The sequence below is a fragment of the Dasypus novemcinctus genome, chromosome 24, assembly GCF_030445035.2.
Source record: "Dasypus novemcinctus isolate mDasNov1 chromosome 24, mDasNov1.1.hap2, whole genome shotgun sequence".
Lineage (NCBI taxonomy): Eukaryota > Metazoa > Chordata > Mammalia > Cingulata > Dasypodidae > Dasypus > Dasypus novemcinctus.
The window spans coordinates 682078-697706 of record NC_080696.1 but is presented as its reverse complement, the minus strand read 5'-3'; the positions used below and the strand labels follow the sequence as shown (position 1 = coordinate 697706).

At 40.9% G+C, this 15629-nt stretch overlaps 1 pseudogene; it reads right to left on the bottom strand.

Moving 5' to 3' along the window:
• Nucleotides 1-12774: 12774 nt before the first annotated feature.
• LOC105746127 (zinc finger protein 28 homolog pseudogene) lies at nt 12775-15315 on the bottom strand (annotated as a pseudogene).
• Nucleotides 15316-15629: the final 314 nt, after the last annotated feature.

Sequence of the window (15629 nt, the reverse complement as noted above, 5' to 3'; positions counted from 1 at the left end):
TCTCTTTCCAGTATCATTTTCATATTATCATGTTCTATTTGGGAAAAAAATTCTGGATCTTTTACAAAATCATTGTCAGTATTTCAATACATTGCAATCTCCCAAAATTTTTAGTGTTGTCACAAAAATAGCTTTTTGAATTTTTATTTCTGGAATTACATTTGATTTTTAGGGCCTCTGTAGTTAAAATGGGGATGCGTAGATATTCATAACTTGTCTATAAGCATTCTGTTGGTCTGCCCTAATTAAATATTTATGTGTGGAGTTTGGAGCAGAACCATTATAGGATTTGTCAAGTTGTGGTTCTCTCTGATCACTTAAGAATTGAGAATGTATAAAGTTGAAGATGACAACATTCTTTTTTATCTGAATCTCCTTAACAACTTTATTTCAAATTCACAAAAATAAAAGAACACAAAAAGGCAGCTCAAAAAGTTATGGAATCATTACTTTTAAAAAGTTCATTTTCAGGCACTTTTATCTCATGTAATTCCAACTACTAATGCAGTTGTTGCTCTGTTGAGGAATAAAAAGCAAAATATCTAACAAGTCACTCTTGCCCCACTTCTGTGGATCAGCCTGTGAGGGCATGGCCTTGCAGGAGACTATCAAATAAATAACTCCTGCCCCTGTTCTGTAAATGAGCCTGTGAAAACATGGCCTAGTAGAAAGATAATGAGTGACTTTACCCCCCGCTTGGGTAAATCAGTCCACAACCTTGTGGTTGCATTCTGTCTCCACAACCCCCTTGCTTGCAAAATTTCACCTAGTAATGCGTTAGCCAATGAACAAAAGTTATGCTGATCCAACCTGAAATCCTCTATAAACCTTTGAAAACTGAAAAACGGAGTTCAGAATTTGGAGATTGACTTTCCTCTGGGCCTGCACATAATGAAACTGATTATCCACCTTTCTGGAGTGCCAGTTGTGAGTTTCTATGGTTCAGAACTCCTGGCTTTGCTGTAACAGTTCTAGTATTCAGAAAGATACACAGATAAACACAAATTAGTTAAATGAAATAGTTTAAGTTTCTTTATTGTTGAAAAAAATGAATAGGAAAAAGCATAATTGTATTGCAAAACCAAATCCTGTATTCTTTTTTTTACCTTTAGAGTTAATATGGCACCAATTTGCTTTGCTACAAAAACATTACAATGTTGTTAACTATAGTCCATGAGATGCATTAGTTATATTTTTCCAGGTATCACCACATACTTAATACTTTGTAGTAGAATATTCCTATACTTATATTATTAACCACAATCCTCATCTACTTCCAAAATCCCAATATTATACATTCCCAATATTATCCTCCAGCTGTCCTCCAACTAACTTTTTAAAAAAAGATTTATTTATTTATTTCTCCCCCCCCTACCCTGGTTGTCTGTTCTCTGTGTCTATTTGCTGTGTCTTCTTTGTCCGCTTCTGTTGTTGTCAGCAGCATGGGAATCTGTGTTTCTTTTTGTTGTGCCATCTTGTTATGTCAGCTCTCCGTGTGGGTGGCACCACTCCTGGGCAGGCTGCAATTTCTTTCACACTGGGTGGCTCTCCCTATGGGGCACACTCCTTGTGCCTGGGGTTCCCTGACATGGGGGACACCCCTGCATGGCACAGCTCTCCTTGCGTGCATCAACACTGCACATGGGCCAGCTGCACATGGTCAAGGAGGCCTGAGGTTTGAACTGTGGACCTCCCATGTGGTAGACAGACACCCTAACCACTGGGCCAAGTCCACCACCTCCAATTAACATTAATCTTCCTTAGACTAGTCATTTCAGCAACAATTACATCCATAAATCAACACTGCTCATTACGTTCACTATAATGTTAAGTCCAACCATTACCATGTTTACATTTTAAAATTTGTTTATTATATTGTCTTTTTCTAAAGATACATAAATCACAAAAAATGTTACATTAAAAAATACAAGAGGTTCCCATATACTCCTTACCCCACATTCATGCTCCTCCCACATTCAACAACTTCTTTCATGATCCTAGCACATTTATTGCATTTGGTGAATACATTTCAGATCACTGCTGTAACTCATGGATTGTAGTTCACATTGTGTTTTATGCTCTCCCCCAGTACAACCAGTGGGTTATGGCAGGATATATAATGTCCAGCATCTGTCTCTGCAATATCATTTAGGACAACTCCAAGTCCCAAAAATGCTCCCACATCTCATCTCTACTTCCCTCTCCCTGCCCTCAGCAACTTCCTTGGCCACTTTCTCCACATTAATGCTACAGTTTCTTCCATTACTAGTCACAATAGTTCTATACTAGAATACCAGTAAATACACTCTAATCCATATTTTATTCCTCCATCCTGTGGACCCTGGGTTAGTGATGTTCACTCCACCGCTATATTGAGAGGGGGCGCGGGAGCCACATAGTTGATGGATATGATTCTCATGCTTGGGGTTATAGGCATTCTTGGTTCGGTGGTGTGGTGGTTGAACTTCTTCACCTCCCTGTTAACTGGCCTGGGAAAGTCCAAAATTCAGAGAGTAGGAGCTGCAACAACATTCTTATTGACATCCAGATTCAGAATAGAAGATCATCAGAAGTGGTTTGTTTTTTTATAGGTAATCACAATCTAGCACAGTCCTGAAATAATTCTGAACATGACTCCTCTCCACATATTTATGCCTCTAGCTCTCCTTTTCTGAATGCGATGCACTACCACAACTTTCTATGCCTTCCTTTTCCTTTCTTCTTTCCTCTTTTTCCCTTTTATTCTGTAATTCCTTCCTTTCTCCCTCCTTTATATCCTGGACTTTATGGTTTGCCTTTCCTCTTTCTCTTGTTTATTAGTCTTTTCATCTCCTGTCTTTTTTATCTTCTACACTTTAATAGATTCTTCACATCTCCACTTAATTATAAGGTCATTTCACTGTTACTTGTTATTCTATTTATATTCCAACTGAAATTATCCTATGACCTACAGAAAACTCACATTACTTCTGATTTCTTTTTAGTGGTCTCGGTGTGTTCCATTGATTTATTATTACATACAATTTTGTTTATATGTATGATTACTTTAAAAGTCATACTCAAAAGGTCAAAAATGTAATTCATTAAATTGACTGTTATACTAAAATTGACTGTTATATTAAAATGTGAAATTCCTAGAATATAACATCAATTCCCAATATTATCAGCAGAGTATCTGTCTCACTGCTTTTTAACCAGATTTGAAATAAGTACTTTTGAAATTATTTTTTCTGTTCATATGGGAAAATTTGTGATATGTTAACACATTATTTTACTAAATTTAATTTTTCCACTTTATATTTCATGTGTAAGATTTAATTTGTAAATTTCAATCCAATTTCTTTGCCCATTTTCTCTTTCAAAATTAGTTTATTTTTCCTCCTTAAAATTCTGTGTAAGTATCTATTAACATATAAAATTCACATTCAATTTTCTTATTTGTAGTTTTTTTTCAATTTTTGTATATGATGCACACTAACACCTAAAAAAAGACACCTTTTTAAAATATCCAAAAATGTCTTTCTAAAGTTTCTTCTTCATATAAATCAAATATCTTCCTCCAGCTAGGTTTTACTCTAACTCTCTTCTTTGGATATTATAAAACCTATGGTTTATTTACACTAATCACAAATCAGTCAAAATTTTAAAATAGCCACAAAATGAATATTTTTTGTTTACTTCACTGGTTGGCAGTTTTTTTTTTAGGATATGTATTCTAGAGTAATTACCAGCTTTTCTCTATTGTTTTGGTATTTTATTTTGATTATTAAAATTTTTAAATTACATGATGACAATAAAAGCAGTAACAGAACATAAAAGCAAATAAGTGAATATAATTTCCCTTTCATTTGATCCTATTTTTAAAAACTTTTTTATTAAAGTTAATAGATCAAAAGAATGTTACATTAAAAAACATAAACAAACATAAGAGGTTCCCATATACCCAACTCCCCACCCCACCTCATTATTTTTATATTGTATTTTTGAAGATATATACATTACAAAAAAGTTACATTTAAAAATATGAGGTTCCCATATACCCCTGACCCCCCCCCATCCCACTCCTCCCACACCAACAACCTCCTCCACCATTGTGGCACACACATCGCACTCAGTGAACATATTTTGGAGCACTGCTGCACCATATAGATAAAAGTTTACCCTGTAGTTCACACTATACCCCAGTACATTCAGTGGGTTATGGTGGGATATATAAAGTCCAGCATCTGACACTGGAATATCACTTAGGAGAACTCAAAGTCCCATCATATCTCTACTTCCCTCTCCCTGTCCTCAGCAACTACCATGGCCACTTTCTCCACCTCAATGCTATAATTTCTTCTATTACTAGTCACAATAGTTTTATAGTATAATATCAGTAAGTCCACTCTAATCCATATTTTATTTCTCCATTCTGTGGAACCTGGTTTGATTATTATCATTCACTAACTGGTGATGCAACTAGAAAGAGACCTTGAATAAAAGGGTCAACTCAGACCAGGAGAATATCTCAGCTTACATATTTGATCCAGTGTTAAAAACTGCTTTTTGACCTTGAATAAAGGGGGAAAATGGCAAAGGCAAATGAAAAAAAGAATTGGGAAAAAGAATTGGGAAGTCATCAGAGGAGTCATGCTTAAGCACACCTCAGCAGGACCCCAGAGAGAGAAAAAGTAGATACAATCCTAGGTACTGGTTCTCCTGAAGGCTATGGAGATCCACAGGGTATATGGTCATGGCAGATGAATTTGGAGTTCTGTGCCATGTTAGAGGGCCCTACTTTGGAATTTGTGCTCCTGAGTGTGATGAAACTGGACTCAGATGTGACCTTCTTACACATGCCTCTTCTGTCACTTTTACTGAACCTGTAGTTGGTGCTAGGAATAATGCATACTCAGGGGACTTGAAACTCTGGATTGCCCATGTACCAGCTGGGCCCTAGGCCTCAGCAGAGTTGTGATTCCTACACTCTGGTTCATTGGACTTACCCACGTCATCTAGCATGGAGGTGAAGATGGTCAACCACCACACCAGGGAAACAAGAGTGCCAACAACTGCAAGCAGAGGAATTGCATCCATCATCCATGTGGAATCTAAGCCCCCTCTTGATCCAGAGGTGAAGTAGACATCATCCTATTTTTAAGCACTGAGGGTTATAGGCAGTGTTACATGAGGTACTTAAGTATCTATAAATTTTTCTCCTCATTTCAATTTTCTGGACTCCATCAATTCTGCTAATCGTTATTTTTTTGGCTGGGTAAGGTGTACTTTGTTGATGGTACATGACAAAGTAGGGCCCTCTGAGTTCCTCCCCTTCTTCAGGGGTCTGGTATGGAAGCTGTGGAGGATGGGTGATGAGCCACTGTTTATCTTTGGAAAAGGTTTGCAGAATTTTAATGTTATTTAGAGTATTTACAAATGGTCAATTTCCTCAGCAGTGAACTGTAGGAGGCAATTTTACCTCAGAGGCTGATGGCCCAATAGATATCAGTCAAGGTCAAGTATCACAGGAGAAACAAAATCTTTAGCAGCAGCTTTTGAAATGCGTACTCCTGTGAAAGAAAGAAGATAAGTTTCCAGCATGCAAATTTTGTGCACTAGACTATTTATACAAAGTATGTAGTTAGAAAAAAGTTTTGCAGAAACTCTGTATGCTTTGATTCCCTTCATGCTTATATCAAGATAAAAATTCTCTTGCAGGAGTTACTGATGATAAATTTCAGACACCATGGACAAGAGTCACAGTTGTTTCAGTTTAGGGAATGACAGATATCTTGATCTTGGATTAATTGAAAGCAAGGCTGTTTGTGGAGGATTTCCTTGAATAGAAAACAATTACTAGAATGGTGACCCAGATTAACTGAATCTGAGGAAGTTGTTCCAAGTTCAAAACCAAACCCCCAAACTGAAGTAGAGAAAGCCAGCTTATATACCCGTAAGGACTGTAGTAAAGACTTTACACAAAACGGTTTATAAAGTGTCCAGAAATTCAAGTGCAGAACCAATATTTGTCTATTGATGATCAAGAAATAATTTTTGTAAATAATTTGATGACCTATAGAAGTTAACTATCAACTGTAGGGATCCCCAAAGTAATGTTGCAGGGCTCAACTATAGCCATGTTGCTAGGGAGGACCAATGTGCACAGAGAGGTGAGGGTGTGGTCAACCGTTTCTGTACCTGGAAGTAAGCTGAAAGGAGCTGATGTCCTGATAAGAAGGAACTCTAAGGAAACCCTCCTCAAAGAACTTCATTCCTGTAGGTCCCTGCTCTTGTAGTAGAGAAGCCAGGTGTACATGGTATTGAAGGCCAGGATGAGAGAACTCTGAGAAGGAAGATGATTTATTTAAACTGGCTGGACTGGGTAGATTCTTGTCTTGATAAAAACCAAGCCCCAAATAGAATTTTTAGGTTCCCTTTATAAAGCGGATCAGCAGAATATCCCTGTCTACATAAAATAACATGACTTTAAAATGCTGGTTGACCTAAAATAAGGGGGAAATGGAATGGAGAAATGAGTTTATATGGCTACGAGTTTCTAAAAAAGAGTCTGGAGGCTGGCAGAAGGATTGCCCTTATGCACAACTGAGCAGAGTCAGAGAGACAGATAAAGCAGATACAACCCCCAGATATTGGTTCCTTTGAGGGCTAAAGAGACCCATGGGAGTTATGGTCATGGCCGATGGGGATAACTACCAGGTCAGATGGCCCCTCTTTGGAAATGGTGTTTATGTGTGATGAATCTGGACTCAGATGGGATCTCCCTTCATAAGACTTTCATGCTAATGTGCTGGAGGTGCAGTTAATGTTGGGGTTTAAGATATATTTAGGGGATTTGAATCTCTGGACTGACAATGTGATAGCCAGGTCCTGAGCCTCAACAGACTCCAGCACCTACAATCTGTTTTATTGGACTTACCACACTCAGCTAAGATGGAGTTGAAGAAGGACAACCACCACACCATGGAGCCTAGAGTGATTACAACTGAAAGTGGGAGGATTGCATCCAGCATCCATGTGGAATCTGAGCCTCCTCTTGACATAGAGGTGCAATGGACACAACCAATCCAATGTCCACATAGAAGAGGTGGCATTGGATTGGGAAAAGTGGACATGGTGGCTGATGGGTATGGGGAAAGGTAGGAAGAGATGAGAGGTGGAGGCATCTTTGGGACATGGAGCTGCCCTGGATGGTGCTTCAGAGGCAATCACCGGACATTGTATATCCTCACAGGGCCCACTGGATGGAATGGGGGAGAGTATGGGCCATGATGTGGACCATTGACTATGAGGTGCAGAGGTGCCCAAAGATGTACTTACCAAATCCAATGGATGTGTCATGATGATGGGAGGGAGTGTTGCTGGTGGGGGGGGGGGAGAGGTGGGGTGGGGGGGTGGGGTTGAATGGAACCTCACATATATATTTTTAATGTAATATTATTACAAAGTCAATAAAATAAAATAAAAAAAAAGAGGAAATATGAGTGGGGAGTCAAACGGTGCTTGTATGCAAAAGGACTTTTTGTTAGTTTCTTCAAGTGTTTTATCTGAATATTAGGTTATTTCCTCCAGATAAGCTTGATTTAACACATATCCCCCAAATTCCAGGTAAGCTTGAGTTAACATATATCCTCTACACTCCAGGTAAGCTTTTAGCACAAACCCCCCACATTCCAGCTAAGCTTGATACATTTGGCTTGCATCCTCCCTGAATATCCAAAGCCTATAGAGTTTATACTTCTCAATTGGATTTCTAGGCATATTTGAATATAAAGTAAGTTTGAATTTATGCACAGACTATATTACTCTGAGAACAGTGACCTCGTTAACTGCTTTAAATAAAGCTTATGGTGCCAACTTGGGGCCTTGGCTTTGCCATCAGCTAGCCCTGGCCCACCCAGTACCCTCTGAACTTGTCTTTGTCTCTGTATGTCTTTCTTCAGCTCCCATCACCTCCCCTCAGGTTCTCAGCTCACCAGCACAGGTCATGGCAAGTGGCACCTGAACAGGAACCTGAGTACAGAGGAATGTCATGAGAAGGAGAGGAGTCCCTGTGAAGAGTGGTAAGCACAGGGAGAAAGTGCTGGGTTTAAAAAAATGGGGAATCACTGTTCATTGCAACATAGTTTGTATGTCCAAATGTTGAAAGCTTTGTTAGCTGATAGAGGTTCAAAAGTGACTACCTCATAACTGGAAACATTTTTAAATTTTGTTCAACAGGCCTGCCCCTAGTTTCCTGATGAAGGCACTATAAATGAAGAGACATGGCAGAAGGTTGGTCAATGCCTTCAGGACCGTTACACTGCCAAAGGGCCACAGGGCATGCCAGTGTGCACCTTTACTTTGTGGGGCTTAATAAGGGATTCCTGGATCCTCTGAGGGAGTTGGAAGGCCAACCTATGGTTAAGACTTTAGCATCCGCAGTTAATAAAGGATTAAAGGAGTCCTCTCCAGCTACTGCTAAGGACCCCAGGGAAGAGGGGGACAAGATGACCATGCCTTTGGGCTCTGGATTAGGGAGACTACAATGCCAGATGTCTCAATTGTCTGTGCAGGAACAGAACTTGTTAGCTGCAGCTCTCCCTTCTGTCCATGTGGTGCCTGCACATGAAGTGGAGGCTCCTTTGGTATCCCCATTGCAGCAAGGGCTGCATGTGGCATGTCTTGCTAGGGAAGACATCACAGGGTTCCAATTGTTCCATGTGATAGAGCACCCAGACCCCAATAATCCCAGTCATGTCTTGGCACTGTCATGACCCCATTCCTTTCAAATTGTTGGAAGAGTTAAAAATGGCTTGCAGTACTTACAGTTCTACTTCACCTTTCACCATGCCCCTTTTGGAATCTGTGGGTACTGACCCTCTTTGCCCAAAGGACTGGACAGGTCTTGCTAAAGCCTGTCTTTCTGGGGGTATTATTTAATGTGGAAAAGTCATTGGTTTGAGGAATCTAGTACACAGGCTGATCGTAATCGAGCACATGGTGTGCTTATCTCCATAGAAACACTGGCACAGGTCAATATGACCCTCTCCAACAGCAGTTCCTGTTTGGGCTTCAGGCCTACCAACAAATCAGCTTCAGCACTTTACACACCTGGAGACAATCGCCCTCACAGGAGAGAAATCCCTAGAATTATCCAAAATCATGCAGGGACCATAACAGCCTTATTCTGACTCTGTCACCCACCTTTTTAAGGTGGTAGGGTGAGTGATCACCAATCCTGAAGCTGGGAGCATCATTTTGAAACAGCTTGCAATTGAAAATGCTGATGCAGCTTGCAAAAATGCTATCAGACCTTATCAAAAAACTGCCACCATCCCAGACTACATCTGGCTTTGTGCAGATATTGGTCCTTCTGTAGTTTTAGTGGCTGCTCTTAAAACCACCATCCAAAATATCAGTCGGTTTGTTCTCAGTGCCAACAACCAGGACATTTTCATCACAACTGCCCTTCTGAGGCTTTGCATCTTTCTCCCCTTTTGCTGTTGCATCCACAAGCACAAGCACCTAGCACTTGCCCTTGCTGCCAGCGAGGCAAGCATTGGGCAATTGAATGCCGGCCTAAGACCACTGCTTTGGGACAACCTGTACAGCCACTGGGAGATGGCTTGTGGGACTGGCCCCAACCCTACCAAATAGTAGGGGCTCTAACTACCCCACCTATTCCAATCCTGAAGTGGCACAGCCTTCACTCAGAAATAGCCCTGCCCAGTTCACTGCCTCCAGTTCCTGATAACAAAGTATTAACAACATGGAACTCAGTCCCACCACCCAATGGGTATTAACCCTGAAATGGGATCCCAGATGGTTCCCACTGGTGTCTGGGATCCTGCCTCCAACAATCTATGGGCTAATTCTTGGTCTCCCTCATTTGGCTGTGAAGGGAATAATTGTTCTTCCATCTTTAATCACCCCTACTTATACTGAAGAAATTTGCTTAGTCGTAACTGTTACCTCTATTGTTGTCTTAGAACCTCACAATGCTTGTGCTCACCTCACTTTGCTTCCTACTGCCTCAACTCATCCTTCTTCTGATCAATCACCAGCCACTTACTGTACTCAGTTAATTCAGGCAGAATGGCCATTGCTAACGCTGCATCTAAATGGCAAGGTTTCTGAGGGATTCATACGGGGGCTGATGTATCTGCCATTGCCCAGCAGCACTGGCCTGCAACTTGACCAGTGGAAACAGCATCAGGTACCTTACAAGGGGTGGGCACTCAGCATCACCCTTTCCGTAGTGCCCAACTCATTCAATGGGAAGATGCAGAAGGACATAAAGGCTGGTTTCAGCCTTTTGTCCTGCCAGCATTACCTATTAATTTATGGGGATGAGATATTCTTTCTTTCTTTTTTTTTTACATTTTACATCTATATGTTTTAATGGAGTGAATTCATAGATCTAGAACTAATGTTTCAAAAGAAATACACTTTTATATTGACATGCCACATTGCCGAAAAGGTAGGAGAAAAATGATGAACATTTGATAATGATGAACAATTATGTTTTCCTATACTGATACCAGTACTGGATGTTATCCAGATTTATTTTTATCAACCTGAGAGCCAAGAATATTTAAATTTGCATCTTTCTGATTAGTAAAGAACTTCACAAATTTTCTTTATTCATTTGAATTCATCTGTGAGATACCTGTTTGTATGTATTGTCAATTTTCTTCCTACTGCTTTGCAGGCCTAATAGTACTTAGTTTATGACATATCCTTTAATATATATATGTTGTACACATTTTATGCTAATTGTGTTTTAACTTTTTGGTGCCTTTCACTTACACAGAAGTTTTAAATCTTTACATAGACTAACTCATTCTTTTCTTTTATGGCTTCTAGGATTCCATGCCATAGAATTATATTTTATTATAGATTTCTCTGTGAGATGTGAAGTGTGTGCAACCTGCCTTTTTCTGGGGAGGAGGGTGGAGAGGAAGAAGTGGATAGCCAATTGTCAAAACAGCATTTCACCAATATTATCAGTTACATGTCAAAATCTCTAATGCAAAGAAATCTATTTAAAAGTTCCTTCCTGTTCTTGTTTAATTACTCTTCCTCTTGTTCTTTCAAATAAAGCTGTCATGGTAAACACATCCTACTGGGATTCTGTTTGGAACTATAATTTACAAACATTTAAATAGTATTGTTTCATCTAGGAAGATGTCATATTTCCCCTTTCATTCACACCTTTTCTGTTTTAGAATATATTTTAATTATGTCCTTTGTACCTGTATACATAAATAAATTGCTTTTTAGTTTCTTTGTTTTTCATATCAGAATTGTCTCACATAGAAAGGGTTAGGACAGTTGTATATTTTTCTCTGCTCAAGAGCAGGGACCAGCAAACATTTTCTATATAAGGACAGAAAGTAAATGTTTTGAGGCTTTGTGGCCACATGGTCTCTGCTGTAGCTACTCTGCTCTGCCTGTGTGTGAAAGCAGCCACGGATGTTCGTAACAAGAGTGTGGCTGTGAGCCAGTAAAACTTCATTCACAGAAACAGGTAGCACCCTGGATTGTGCTCATGAGTTAGTTTGCTGACTTCTGCTCTACAACGCAGAACAGCAAACATTTTCCAAAAGGGCCAGACGGTAAATATTTTTGGCTTTGCAGGTCATATGGTCTGTCACAACTATTAAACTCTGATGTTGCAAATATGCAAATGAGTATGGCGACATTCCATTCAAGTTTTATTTATGGAAGCTAAAATGTGACTTTCATGTATTTAAAAATTATTATTTTTTAGGAGGTGCCAGGGGTTGAACCCAGGACCTCACACAGGGGAAGAAGGTCCTCAAGCACTGAGCTACATCTGCTCCCTAATGAGAATTGTTTTTTTCATTTGTTTTAAGGAGGTACCAGGGGTTGAACCCAGGACCTCATACATGGGAATGAGGTGCTCAACCACTTGAGCTACACCCACTCCCCTTCATATAATTTTTACACTGGAAAGTATTATTTTCCCTTTCTCTAAACATTTAAAAGTGTAAAAAGTCCTTACCCCATGGGCTAGACAAAAACAGCCTGCAGGATGTAGGCCACAAGTTTCAGTTTGCTGACTCCTACACTAGGTTGGTTTATCTCAGTTAGTGATTCCTTGAAAGATTAAAAGAACTCATTCACAAACCCAGGTGGCTTTAAATAGACCATATCTGCACAAGTTTTCTAATTCTTGAGTATCATGTCAGTAATTTTAACTTTATGCATATATATATCTTGCTTTTTCTGAGTTCATTTGTTCTGAGGGGCCTACTCATCTGTCTTCTCTAGTCACTTTCCACGACTGTTAAGGTTGAATTTTCTCACCAAGATCACATTACCTTACATTCATGAAAATAGGATGGAAAGCTACAATATTCTACATCATACAATCAAGTTTTAAATCCACATTGGCCAAACCTCATCCCACACCTCAAGAACTCCAGTTTCTGTTCTAAAATCTGGGTCCTATACCTGTTCTACTGCATCATTTTTATTCCGATCTTATTATGGTAACTCTTCCACATCCAAACATAATGTTTTAAAACAGCTATTATTGTACACTTAGCATGGACCATACACTGCGCTAGACACATCTCATGCATTAACCAATTTAAATGACCTCAACATAAGTTAAAATGAGCAAAGGAAAAATTATACTTTAAAAAAGTCACACTGGCTTCAATGTGAAGAATAAACTTGTAAGGAACAAAAGAAAACAAAAGGGCAGGGAGACGAGTTTTTATACTATTGGAGTAGTCTAAATAATATAATGATATCTCCAGACTAGGATGATGGAAGTGAGGATGGAGTCCAGAGAAATTTGGGAAAGAGATCCACAGGACTTGATTAGGCAGGTAAAGAGGGGTGTGCTGGAGACTCCCCTCTGTGAATTCTCTGATGATGAGCAAAGTGTGCAGTCTGCCTAAAGACCTTTTTGCTTTTCTTATAGTTATAGGATCTCTCTCCAGTATGAACTCTTTTATGCTGATTAAGGTGTCCAATTTGGATGAAGGTTTTTCTACATTCTTTACATTCATATGGTTTCTTTCCTGAATGAATTCTCTGATGTACACTAAGGGACTGACGATGGCTAAAGGCTTTACCACACGCGCTACATTCATAAGGTTTCTCCCCGGTGTGACTTCTGCGGTGACAAATAAGTGATGATTTTGTCTTGAATGCCTTCCCACACTCAATACATTCGTAAGGTCTCTGACCAGTGTGAAGTCTCTGATGCTGAGTACAGGATGAGTTATCACCAAAAGCCTTCCCACATTCAATACATTTATAGGGTTTCTCTCCAGTATGAACTCTCTGATGTTGAATAAGGTGTGTGGTCTGGCTAAAGGCTTTACCACACTCTTTACACTCATATGGTTTCTCTCCCGTGTGAGTTTTCTGATGCTGAGCAAGGTGAGCCTTCTGGGTGAACGCTTTACTACAAACCTTACATTCGTATGGCTTCTCTCCAGTATGAATTCTCTGATGAGTGGCAAGCTGTGAACTGATGCTGAAAGATTTTCCACATTCTCCACATTCAAAGGGCTTCTCTCCCGCATGAATCCTCAGATGACTAGCAAGGGGTATATTCTGCCTGAAAGCTTTACCACATTCTTTACATTTAAAAGGCTTTTCTCCAGAATGCACTCTTTGATGCTGAGTGAGTGATGCATGATGGCTGAATGCTTTTCTACAAACATCACATTCATATGGTTTTTCTCCAGTATGAATTCTTTGATGTACAGTGAGGGATGAGCCATACCTAAAGAATTTGTGACACACATCATATTTGTAAGGTTTCTCTCCAGTATGAATTCTCCTATGTTGACTAAGTCATATGTGATCACTGAACGCTTTCCCACAATCAATGCAATCAAAAGGTTTCTCCCCAGTATGATAATATCTCCAGTGATGAATAAGAGATGTGTTCTGTATGAAGGCTTTCCCACATTCAATACATTCATAGGGCTTCTTGCCAGTGTGACACCTCTGATGTCGTGCAAAGGATGAACCATCACTGAAAGCCTTCCCACATTCGTTACATTTATACGGTTTCTCTCCAGTATGAATTCTCTGATGAACAGTAAGGGAGGAACTCTGGGTAAAAGTCTTCTTACATTCATTACATTTGAAAAGTTTTTTCCCTCCATAGATTCCTGTATGCTTTATTAGCACTGAATTTTTTTGGAAACTTTTCTTAAGTGAATCATGATTATGAACTTTCTCTTCTGAATTGTCCAAATGGAACCATCTTCCAGATTTCTTATATGTAAGGTCTCTTTCTTTAGAGAGGATTTTGTTATGAGTGATTGTCTCTTGCTTTAATTGTGTGTCCTGACCTACCAGCTTCCTTTCAAACAGGCTCTTGGAATCCCAGATTTCTTTGAAAGTGGAATGCTCAATGTTAGTGTTTGAAATTCTGTCCATTACTACCTCATCATATAAGTCCTGCCTGGGAAATAATTCCAGGGTCTCACACGCAGATTGCTGATCTGAAAATAGGTCTCTCGTCTGCTCTCTTTTCACCATCCAGGGCTCCTTTCCTTGTTCCAGCAGGGACACCATATCTGGCTTAGAAACACTATGTCCCCTTGACCCCTGGTCACTACAGTTCTCCCACATCACATTCTTACAGAAACTCTTCCGAGCTGGGACTAGCTGTTGGGAGAAGTCTACGGCCATGTCCCTGACAGCCACCAAGCTCAGCTGCCTCTCAAATAGAACATCATAGTCCCAATTTTCTCCTAATATGGAGCACTCCAGGGTATAGTCTGTAAATCTCTCCATCATAACTGCCCGGGATAACTTTGATTCAGAAAAGTCCTTCTTTAGAGGTAATTGCTTGGTTTCCTGTACAACCTTCACGTCTGGGTACCGGCCTTTCGTCATCCTTCTCTTCACCATCCAGGGCTCTCTCCCTTGTTCCAGTGAGGAGATCATATCAGGCTTAGAAAGGCAAAGCCCCAGCGACACCAGGTTCCTGTAGTTCTCCAGCATCACATTTCGGTACAGGGTCCTCTGTGCAGGGTTCAGCCATTCCCACTCTTGGGAGAAATCCATGGCCACATCCCCGAATGTCACCAGGATCTGGGAGGTGGCCTGAAGTTTAATTCCTGTCCCTGCTGCCTCCTGCTTATGCATCCTTCCTTGGACAAGGGCGGTGTCCCTGGAAGGCAGTGCTCTGTTCTCAGGCCTCACGGTCACTGCTCCTCGCTGGCCCCTAGCTGGGTGGCCATTTCTTGAGCTCGGCCTTCCCCGGGTGGGTCGTGCGAGAGCCGCCGGAGGGCCGGCAGGCGCGCCCCGGCCGGCCCTGGGCTTTGTGCGGGCGGCGCCCCGCCTCGCGAGGGCCTCCGGCCCCCGGCCCCCGGGCGCCCGCGTCCCCGCGCCCGCTCCCCCACATGCCGCTCGTGAGCGCGCGCATCCTCCTCCGCGGCGGGCACGCCCGGCGTCGCCCCGCGCTCACATCGCCGTCGCCCGCCCTGGCCCGCAGGAGCCCGGCCGAGCCCCGCGCCGCGTGGCCTCAGGTCCGGCCGGCCCGGACGCCGAGATATTCTTTCTAATCTTGGCCTTTTGCTTGTTAACCCATCGTCTATTATTATGCAAATGATGTTAGAACAGGGCTATGACCACAAAAGAAC